A 10,788-nucleotide genomic window follows, 5' to 3' on the forward strand; every position below is an offset into this window, starting at 1 on the left:
TCTTCACTCTGCCTTTCCTCTCTCCCATCTTCTTCTTGTCCCCTCCTAACCTACTGGGTGTGACAGAGGCAGAAGCCAGGAGCGAGGCCTGGGTTCTAGGTTTGGTCTCCAATTTGTGGGCCTGACCTGTCTGGGCCTTGTCCTTCTCTTCTCCCATGAAAATCATGACCAAGGCCACCCTAGGAAAGAGCCTGAGGTAGAAACAGGGGAGAATCATGGGGAGCTGGTTAGAATCCTAGGTACTGTTAAGCAGGTGGGGAAACTGAGGCTTCAGTTGTAAATGACTTGCCCAAGTTATAAGGCAATTATGTGACAGCATTGGAGTTAAGCCCAGGCATTCTGACTCAGGATCTTAACATCTTACCTCCCTGCTCACCCCTGAAGCCTGATTAGACCATTTGCTGAGCCCCCCACATGCCTAGTGTAATCCCTTCTTGGAATCTTTGCGTTCCTGAGTCTAATCCACTTCTGGGAGGCCTGCCCTGTGCACCCCAGCCCACAGCCTCCTCTGCTTCCTGAACTCTGTTGCCCTTCTTGGCTAAAACAGTCACTCTACACTTGGCACAGACATCCTGGCTGAGCTGTTACCTTTTCAGGGGGGCACCTATTTCCTGAACTTTAGGGTGGGGCCCATGTCCTATACACCCAGCTGGAGGTTCAGGGGGTACCTACTTTCTGAATCCAAATTGGAGCATGAAGCCTGGTGAGTATGACCATCTTATAGACCACAGGAAAGAATGTGTAAAATCAGAACTGTCCAGGTTAGGGTAGCCAGTAATAAATATATGTGCATATATGGAATCACAGAATGAGACAGAGAGAAGAAAGGAATCACAAAGGACATCTCCAGCCCAATGGATTTGATCCTTCTTCTTCTTCTTCTTCTTCTTCTTCTTCTTCTTCTTCTTCTTCTTTTTTTATAGCCAAATCTTTTTTTCAAATGAAATCTTGCCCGAAGCCTGAAAAATAAGAGAGACAAAAGCAGGGCTGCTCAGGTGCAGGATGAGATGAGAGGCCTGGGGTCCCCTTGGTAACTCCTTCCCTTGTCTCCTCAGCAACATCTGAGCTCACTCATTACACAGATAGGCTGAGGCCCAGAAAGGGACAGGATTTGTGGAAGTTACACAGTTTGGTAGTAGCAGAGGCAGAATTAGAAATCACGTCTCCCTGGGAGACCCTGTCTACCAGACCCTGAGTTTTTGAGGTGCCCCTGGGATAAGTTCTGGGTCAGCCAGGTGAATGGGTCTCCACTCCCCTCTGCCTGCCCTTGAGAGCCAGGGCCTTTTGGATACAGTGGGCTGCAACTTTTGTCTCCATGGATGTTTTAAGAGTAGAAAGGGAGAGGGTTAGAAGGAGGTGTGTAGGCAGAGAGGAAGGGAGGAAGGCAGGGCACTGTTCCAAGTGGAATTTGATCTGGATAATAGTGCTCAGCCTCTGGATCTCATTTGGTTCAGGAAGAGGGATGGGGAGGGGGTGTGGGGGAACAGTGCTGCTGCTCTGTCTCATTGAGGGAGGAAAAGGAATCAAGGAGTTTCACAGAGCCTAAAACCCAGCCCTGTGCCTCTGTAGACTTCACTGCACCATTAGTGCTGCTGAAGGTGGCGGGGGGAGGCGGGGGGAAGGCTGGCCTGTCTTGTGGCCCCCTCATTATGCTCCTAACAGGCTCCTGTGGATGTTTATTGGCCCAAATCAATTGATCGATTGTTTCCACCTGCTGTTTACACTGAATGTCTCTGCTTCTCTCCCGTGCCTTTGATTGTTCCTTCCTGGTTTGGGGATCCTTCCCAGCTGTTCCCCTTCTCCTAGGAATTTTGGAGAATTCCATTTGAAGCTCCTTTAAGGGGCCCTTAAGCACTTGGGGATGAAGATAAGTAAATAGAAAGATGTGGACTGGAATAACAGGGGAAGAAGGATGGATATTGTCTCTCAGGGAGGACTTTCTCTCAGCCCAACTGTTTTTGGAGACCTAAAAAGCAGGCAGGGTCAGGTCAGCTGGGACTAAGGGGTCCAGGAGTTCTGGTTGTACCTATGTTTTTTGGGTTAGTCTGCACAAATTGTCCACTGCTACTCAGTGCTTCAGTTTCCCCACTTAGAGTAAAGATGGTGTTCTCATCTTTCCTGCTTTGTGAAGCTGTTACAGGGTGACTCTTGTTACTTGTAATTGCATCATGGGGGCCCAAACAAAGCACAGCAAATATATTTGGACATATTGCCTGTACCCCTTGGAGCAAAAGGCAGAGTATAACCACAACCAGGGCAGGGGTAGGGATGGGGGGCGGCCCTTTACCTCTCAAGAGAGTTGCCCAGAGACTAACTAGACTGCCCTAGGGTGGTCTGGAGAAGTTGACTTGGCCTCGCATTGCAGCAGCCTCTGAAAATGGAGGTAGGTGGAATAGATCAGGAGTTCTTCCCCAGGAGGCCAAGACATGGGGCCAAATGTGGTTGCCTAAGTGGGCTGCACCTTTAAGCTCCCCTTCAGGATGGGCAAGGATGCTAACGGGAAGAGGGTGCAGTCCCTTTTAGTGTCCTGGGGTTTGGTGGTGAGTAGTCCTTGTTGTCTAGGGACTTCCCATGAAGCACATCTTTCCATGATCTCTCACAAAGAGACTCTAAACAGAGGATCCTGTGCATCAGGACATAGCAGTGAATATCATCAAATGCTTCCAACAGACTGTATCTCTATATAAAGCCGCTTTGTTTCTATAGAAATTGAGTGCCTAGAATCACTTAGCTGTGTGATATTGCATATCACTTCCTTTCCCTGAGCCTCAAGTTATTCATCTGCAAAATGAGAGGGAAGAGGTGATGAGAGGTTGGATCTTATTATCTCTAAGGATGTTCTAGTCCAAGAATATCTAAGGATATTCAAGTCTAAGAATCCTTGCTACTTGCTGAAGTGGCCATCTCCTGTTCTTGTGGTTTAGCAACTGTCCACCTATTAGATCCCAAGGCAGCCCCCACCATCACCTCTTTCCTAAGGCTGAGATGTTGCTGGTGGCTAGCTGATCATGATCCTTGGAGTAGTACCTAAACCTTATTCTACAGATCGGCATGGTTTTTCCAAGCTATTTCTGCCTTCTGAGATGCAGATATTGTACTCTTCTGTCATCATCCACTCATCCATCCATCCATCCACCTATCCATCTATCCTAAAAATGTTTGGAGTGCCCAAGCACTCTACTAGACATTAGATATAGAGAGATAAGAAGACTAGCCCTGACATCAAAGAACTTAACTGCCAAGAGGTTGTGAACAGGCAATACACAGCAACTATACAATACAAAGCACAACAGTGTTTTGAAGTTAGCCCTAGATTTGATTTCTGCCTCCACCACTCATTTGATAGTTATCTGTGTGATGGTGGGTGAGTTACTTAACCTCCTGAATCTGTTTCTTCATTTATAAAGTAGAGATAATAACACTAGGCATATTGAATGGAGACATAATTCTCAGTAAGTATTACTTCCTCTCTCCATAAGAGAGGTACAGCAATATCTTGATGAGCAGATAAATATACAGAATTGTTGAATCATTATAATATAATAATTATAATATAATGTAACTGTTAATTATACTTGAATAAAAAGAAAGAAAGAAAGAAAGAAAGAAAGAAAGAAAGAAAGAAAGAAAAAAGAGGTACAACAAGAGTGGCATGGCAGCACAAGATAGGGAGAGCTTCCTGAGATCCAGGAGCCCCAAGAAAGACCTCCCAGAATGGCTGACATCTGGAGAAGCATTGAAGCAAGAGGGATTCTGGTGTGAGCCAAGATGAGAGAGTGCAGGACATCACCACACAGCAAGGAGTAAGCTTGATCAAGGATATGTGGGGAGCACTGGTGGCAGACACAATGGAGAGTATGTTGGGACCAGGTACGGAAAGCATTGACTTCCAGGATCAGGAGGAAGCCTTGGTTAAAGAGGCCGCAGGGGGGTTTTGAGTAGGAGAGGAGTCATGCCCCTTGGTTCCCAGGGCAAAGCTAGACTCCAAAGCCCTTGGTGACTAAACCATGACCTTCCTCTGGGAGCTGGAAATTGGGATCTGATGATGAGATTGCAAGGTCAGGACTAGCTGGGTGAACTTGGGTGAGTCGCTTGGGTGAGCTGTGTCCTTAGAGGTGAAAGTGGAGGAATGGATGAAGTAATCCCTCCGGCTTGGAGTTCCGTTGTTGGTGTTTCTTCTCCAGTCTCTTTCCTGCCTCCCTCTTCCTACTCTCCCTCCTTCTCTCTGTGCCTCGTCCCTGCCTGCCTTGCCAGTCCATTTCCTGTGGGCAGAGTGGAGCAGCTAATTTGCTTTATCCCTTGCTGCATCAGAGCAGAGGGGGTGGAGGGATCAACACCTCCTTCCTGGGTGCTGAGCATCCCAGCTTTGCTGTTAGGGAACTGCTGCCCATGAAAGTGAACCGGCCTTTGCCTCCCTTCAGAGTTCCTTGGTGAGCTATGAGCTGAAATGGGCACCCCTCTCCCTTCCCCACAGGGGACTGGGGGAGGTACTGGGAGGGGCAGAAGGCCCTCGCCAGACCTGGAGAGCCATCTGCCTGGGTCAGAAAGTGCCCAGCAACTAGGCATGTGGGGGTTGTCTTAGCCTGAACCCATCTGAATCCTGATAGAGGGCAGCCAAGGATAGTGGAGCTCCTCTGGTGAATGGGAGCAGTTGTTTGGTGGTCCCCACCAGACGTTAAGACCCCGGCCTTGGGGAGAGGTTGGGTTAATCTGACTGGCAAAACCTTCCAAGCTGGTGCCTATGGCTGGGAATCTTCCATGGTGGTGGTGGGGGACACAAAGGCAACAAATGGTATGTTCAGATATCTTTTCTTCCCACCTGGACAGAGCAGGTCACACAGCCAGAACTAGCTTGATGGCTGTGAATGGAGGAATCTGCCCACATCAGGTTATTAAAGGTTACAGGGAATACTTCCTGTCCCCAAAATGTTTCTCCTAGCATACCCTGAGCCTCCTATTAAAATTAAGCACTCCTGCCAGAGGCCATACCTTAAAATGACATTGTTCCAGGGCACCTGGGTGGCTCAGTCAGTTGGGCGTCTGACTCTTGGTTTCAGCTCAAGTCATGATCTCATGGTTTGTGAATTCGAGCCCTGAATCAGGCTCTGTGCTGACATTTGGAGCCTGCTTAGGATTCTCTCTTTCTCCTTCTCTCTCTGCTCCTTCCCCACTTTATCTCTCGCTCTTTCTCTCAAAATAAATAAATAAACTTAAAAAAATGACATTGGTCCACAGTTCTGTGAATATTTAGTGATGGCCAGCTGAGATCTGGAGGGGCCTGTGCTGATGGCAAGGGGGAGTGCCAGGGGTCTCAGGAGAAGGGCACAGAGACCAGGAAAGGTGAAAAAGACACTGTTCCCTGACCATATTTCATGCCTACAGCCACCAAGAAGTTCTCTGTATCCGGTCGGTCTAAGGAGCCACCACCCTAGATTCACCTGGGGCTGAACCTAGAGGGGCCCCCACGATGCAGTGGTGAGAGGGGCTATGAAATCAAGCAAGGTCTGGGGTCATGTTTGGCTCCTTGGCTTTCTAGCTGGGTCTCTTTGAGCCGGTAATTTATCCTCTGTAACCTCATTGTCATCATCTGTAATACAATGTGTTATGAGGGATAAATGAGATAACGTGAAGCATTTAGAACAGCACTGGTCACACAGTGGGTACACAGAGGAACAAAGCATCTTGCTAATACTACAGGAGAAGTTTCCAGCCATGTTCCACAGTGCTCCTCTCTGCCTATTCCTCCAGCTGCCCATCAGTCTATCTTTCTTACTAAGCTTCTTTTTATCTGCCTTTTTTCTTCCCCTCCATCACTCAGCTCATCTCTCTATCTCTGGCCGCTGTCATGTTATCTCTCTGCCTATCTTGCTCTCATCTCCAGCTCTCTGCCTGTCTCCGTCCCTCCCAGCCCCTCCACCCCCATCCTCCCTCTCGCTCTGGCTGTCTCCTTGCCATCTGTTTGGCTGTCTGGTAAGCACTTGGTGGCTCTTCACTCCTGCCCGTCACTATCACCTCCTCCCCATCGCCCACTCCTTTGGGATTTCCTTAGTTGAGCCCCTCCCCCTACCCATCTCTCTCTGTCCCCTCTTTCCCTCCTGAGGCCCTGACCCAAGCCCCTTCCTGGTGGCAGAGGCACCCCTTCCCAGCACCCTGCCTGGGGTAGGTGGCTGCAGAGTAGAGCAAAGCTGGCAGATGAGGGCCGAATGCAGTCTCCAGAGGTGAGGGTCAGTCCTGCTAATTCCCCCGCTCTGGGTGGAAGATGTGGAGGCTTCATTCAATTATGTCACATCCACTTAGTTGCTCCACCCGGATGATGCAGTGCAGCCTGCTGGCCCTTCCCTGCCAGGACCTAATGGAGAGAGATCTCCTTCAGCCTGGCTCACCACAGGGGTCCTCCTGGAGCGGGGATGGGCCCAGCCTGTCTGGCCTCAGACTTCTCAGCTTGCCATGATTCGCTGCTCACCCTGATTACATCCAACAACTGGCCTCTGGAGTTTGTCCCTCTCACCTTAATCATTTCGGAATTGGATCTCAGTGCTTCTCATTCCATTACTGCCACCCTGCCTCCCCCACCTTAGCTGCTACCCGCAGGAGCCAGGCAGGCAGGCCCTGCCTCTCCCATGAGGTCTGAGGCCCTGGGGGTAAGCATACCAAGGAGGTGACTGAAGGGACACAGGGTCTAAGATCTGGGCCAACGCTGCCTCTGTAGTCTGAAATACAGGCATGTGGGCATCATTGTGGCATTTCTTCTGGGCATAAGGTCTTTACTGACTAAAGTCTATGCCAGGTGCTATAAGAGATCCCAGAGAAGCCCTCAAATTCTCTCCCTTTCCTCAAGAATCTTAGCCCTAGGAGACAAGGCCAACAGCATGAGACAATTAAGGGCAGTGACAACTACAAATAGAATTAGATTCTAAGAATGGAAAGTCAGATAACCAAAGAAAAAACATTGATTGGAAATTCTTTCATGTGTGTTGTGCTGTTTGTTCCTCACTAATCTGTGAGGAAGAGATTGTCTACATTTTCAGGTGGGGAAACTGAGGTCCAGAGACATTGAGCTTATCTGAGCTCAAGGAGCCGGCAACTGAGCTCTTGACAGAGCCTGTGGTCAAGGCCTTGGGGCCCAGTCCTTCCTTCCTCACTGTCCCTCACAGGCTTGGGTGGTTAGGGAAGGCTCTGAGGCAGGACCCAGTGGGCAGGGGGAAGGTGGGAGGACACATCAGGTTGGGGGGGGCAGCTTGGGCAGAGTTCAGTAGCAGGAATGAGGACGCTAAAAGGGTTACACAGAGAGCACTGCTGTGGGGCCAGCTGTGGGGACATGGGAAACAGGGGCCTTTGCACAGGTCTGCAGCACGACAGTATCTCCCCCTCCGTCTGTTGTCTCCCTCTCTGTAGTTCTGTCTCCTTGCCAAGCCCCTAAGTGAGATGGGGCCTCCAATAACTCCAGGAGGGAGTTTGGATCTCAAGCTTCAGTGGAGGGGATCGCCTTCAAGAGAATGACCAGCAGACTGGTGTAATGGTATGAATTATGTCCCCCCTGCAAAAAAAAAAAAAAAAAAAAAAAAAAGAAAAAAAAAGATATGTCAAATCCCAAGTCCTGGTATCCAGAAACATGACCTTGCTTGGAAATAGGGTCTTTGTAGGTGCAATTAGAGATCTCAAGATAAGATCATTCTAGATTTAGGATTGGTATCCTTATAAGAGACTGGGAGGTTTGAGACACAGAGATACAGGGGAGGCAGTGTGACCACAGAGGCAGAGACAAGAGGGATGTAGCCACAAACCAAGGAACATAGGAGCCACCAGGATCTGGGAGAGACAAGAAAAGATCCTCCCCTCCCTACCCCAGAGCCTTTGGAGGGAGCACTGCGCTGCCAATACCTTGATTTTGGACTTCTGGCCCCCCAGAACTGTGAGAGAATGAGTTTCTCCTGTTCTCTGCCACTCAGCTTGAGGTGGTTTGTTACGGCAGCCACAGGACACTGATGGAGCCGTGGACATACCTGTCCTCACTAGGAGAGTAGCAACCAACAAGGGCTGGTGGGAGCTGCATCTGCAGGTGCAGTATGGAGACCCCCGAGACCACAGTGGGCACCCCCTGTCACACGGCTCACAGCACCAGGACTGGCAGAGAATTCAGTCCCTTGCCCCTTGCCTTTGGTGCAGAGGGTGTGCTGAACCATACACAGCAAGGAGCCTGAGGGAGGCAATTTTAGGCCGAACAGAAAGCAGCCTCCAGACACCGTTGAGCAGTATGTACATGGAGCAGTTCGTCTCTAGAGAGGGAAATGCACTTGCTGGAAATACAAACGGGTCCACTGGGGGCTTCACTCATGTGGAGGGTGATGGCTCCATGATGTAATATGAAAGGATGTTTCAGGATGAGGGTGCGGGAAAACAGCTGCCTGAATGTGCTCCTTCCCAGAAATCAGCCCTCAGGGCCGCTTCCTAATGGAGTACCCGGGCTGGCTAAAGCAGGGTTTTACTTCAGCTGGGAAATTCCGGGCCCTCAGAGTATAGCAAATCCAGGCCGCTAGTTCTGGAAGAATGAGTGGATTTTCCACCCACACCCCCTCCCTAAGACCCAAAGACTCGTGTGTATAAGTACTAACACACTGGTTTCCCTGGTAGCTCCTGGACTCCGTTCCACTGAAATCTTAAAGAGCAGAATTAACAAGACAGGCCTGAGTTTTGTTTCCAGAGCAGTGATTGAGAACTCTCCATGGAGGTCGACATTGGGAGAGTGAGACCTGGAGTATGTCTGGGAGTTAAGAGGAAGGAGGTAGTATCTGAAGACAAGGCAGAGGATACAGAGCTCCAGGGCTTGAATTACCCTCGAAGGCTCCCCCTCTCGGAGGCTGGAAATGGTTGGGTATCCCGACATACACACCAAGGAGGGCGAGGAGATGAGGCTGTGGGGCCATTTATTTGACCACAGGCCTCAGTGCCCAGAATGTTCCTCTCTTTCCTCCCTGCTGATGGCAGCTTTGTTTGGTTACGGCTTTTTCCTCTATGAAGAGAGAGATGCTCTCCAGCACACCCTCTATCTGAGCCATTTTCATTTACCACAGTCTCCTTCCCGCCTCCCTCCCTCCTTTCCTTCCTCCCTCCCTGCTGGTCAAAGTGAGACCCAGAACCCTGTCAGTGCCTGAGGCCTCCCCCTCCTGTTTCCAGTTTATTCTTTAAGAGGTATGTTTATTGAGGACTACCTCAGTTTCTCTCTCGATACCAGGGAGAAAGTTATATGGCTTTGTGCAGGACTGAAACAGAACAAGGTCTCCCTAACTCCTTCTATTCTTTCCCTCTCTAGCTCTATCTCCTGGCTAAGCCCTTTCTTCCTCCTCAGCTGGGAAGGCAGGCACATTCAAGGCAGTGGGATGCCAGCCATGTTCGTGTGTGTGTGTGTGTGTGTGTGTGTGCACATAGCTCAGCACACTAAGCACACCCTGTTTCTGCTGGTGGACCCTGTTTGCAAGGTCACTATGCTTCCCCTTTGCAGCACACCCTCATCAAGCTTTTAGAGCAAAACAAGCCATAGGGAGGGTTTCTGGTCTGCATCCAAGCAGTACTCTCTCTTGCTCTCCTCAGGCCTCCCCCACAACTGTCAACCTCCACGAGGACCACATTATGCCCAATCTTTTACAGCCATTGTCTCCTATATCATTACTGCTGGAAGGGCCTGGAAGGAACTGGCTCACCCCTTGTGTTTCAGATGATGATGCTGAGGCTGAGGGAGGGACACAGAGGTCTGAAGTCTTGCCTGGCAGAGCTGGAGTCAGGGCCTGGACCAGTTATGTATGTACCCGGGCAGGTTATATTTTGGTGCCCTTCAGATTGGCTTTTAACATTTCTTTAAATTTATTTTTTAATTTTAATTTATTTATTTATTAAACATTTTTTGATGTTTATTCAGTTTTGAAAGACAGAGACAGAATGCGAGCAGGGAGGGGCAGAGAAAGAGAGGGACACACAGAATCCGAAGCAGGCTCCAGGCTCTGAGCTGTCAGCACAGAGCCCGACATGGGGCCCAGACTCACCACCTGTGAGATCATGACCTGAGCCCAAGTCTGAGGCTTACCCAAAGAGTCACCCAGGTGCCCCAGATTGGCTTTTTTTTTTTAAGTGGGATTGGATTTGGTGCCAGAGAGGTGTTGGAGGTTTCCTACCCAAGCCCTGTCCACTTCAGTGGGAGCGGGGATAAGTTAATGAGGAAGCTGTGTGGAGAGACCGGAGTTATTTGGCACCATTTTACTTCTTTATCCCAGTGATGTTTTTGTGCCCTTTACAGATTCATACCCACTTGACCTGACTCTTTATGCAGCCCGGTGTCATGAGAACCCCAGTCTCCTGCCTCACCTGTCCAGTCCACCCTCTCCTTAAATGCCGGCATCTCACTCAATGCACTGGGATACCATGTGCATACCAGGGGATACCAAGACGACCCTGTGCTCTCTCCAAGTGCCCTCCCTTGTCCCATTACCCGCTTCCCTGCTCCTCTGGCTGCCCCTCGCCAGCCCTCCCCTTTCCTCTGACACTTACCTCTTAGAGATCTCTGGCCTGGAAGCTGCTGCCACATTTTCTTCCCACTTGTATCTCTAAAGCTCATTCTTCAGACCCACTCATTCTCATGGTGATGAAAAACTACATCCACATCTAAGTCTCAGCTGTATTTCCTGTTCCCCCATGCTGGCTCTGGTACCACCACCCCCACTCATGAAGAACATGTGAAATGTGACAGGGGCCACCATACTTTTGCTCAGTGTGTCTGATTACTTGAAAGTTTCCCAT

This window comes from Puma concolor, chromosome B1, assembly GCF_028749965.1.
Source record: "Puma concolor isolate L17-30 chromosome B1, mPumCon1.1.hap2, whole genome shotgun sequence".
Classification (NCBI taxonomy): domain Eukaryota; kingdom Metazoa; phylum Chordata; class Mammalia; order Carnivora; family Felidae; genus Puma; species Puma concolor.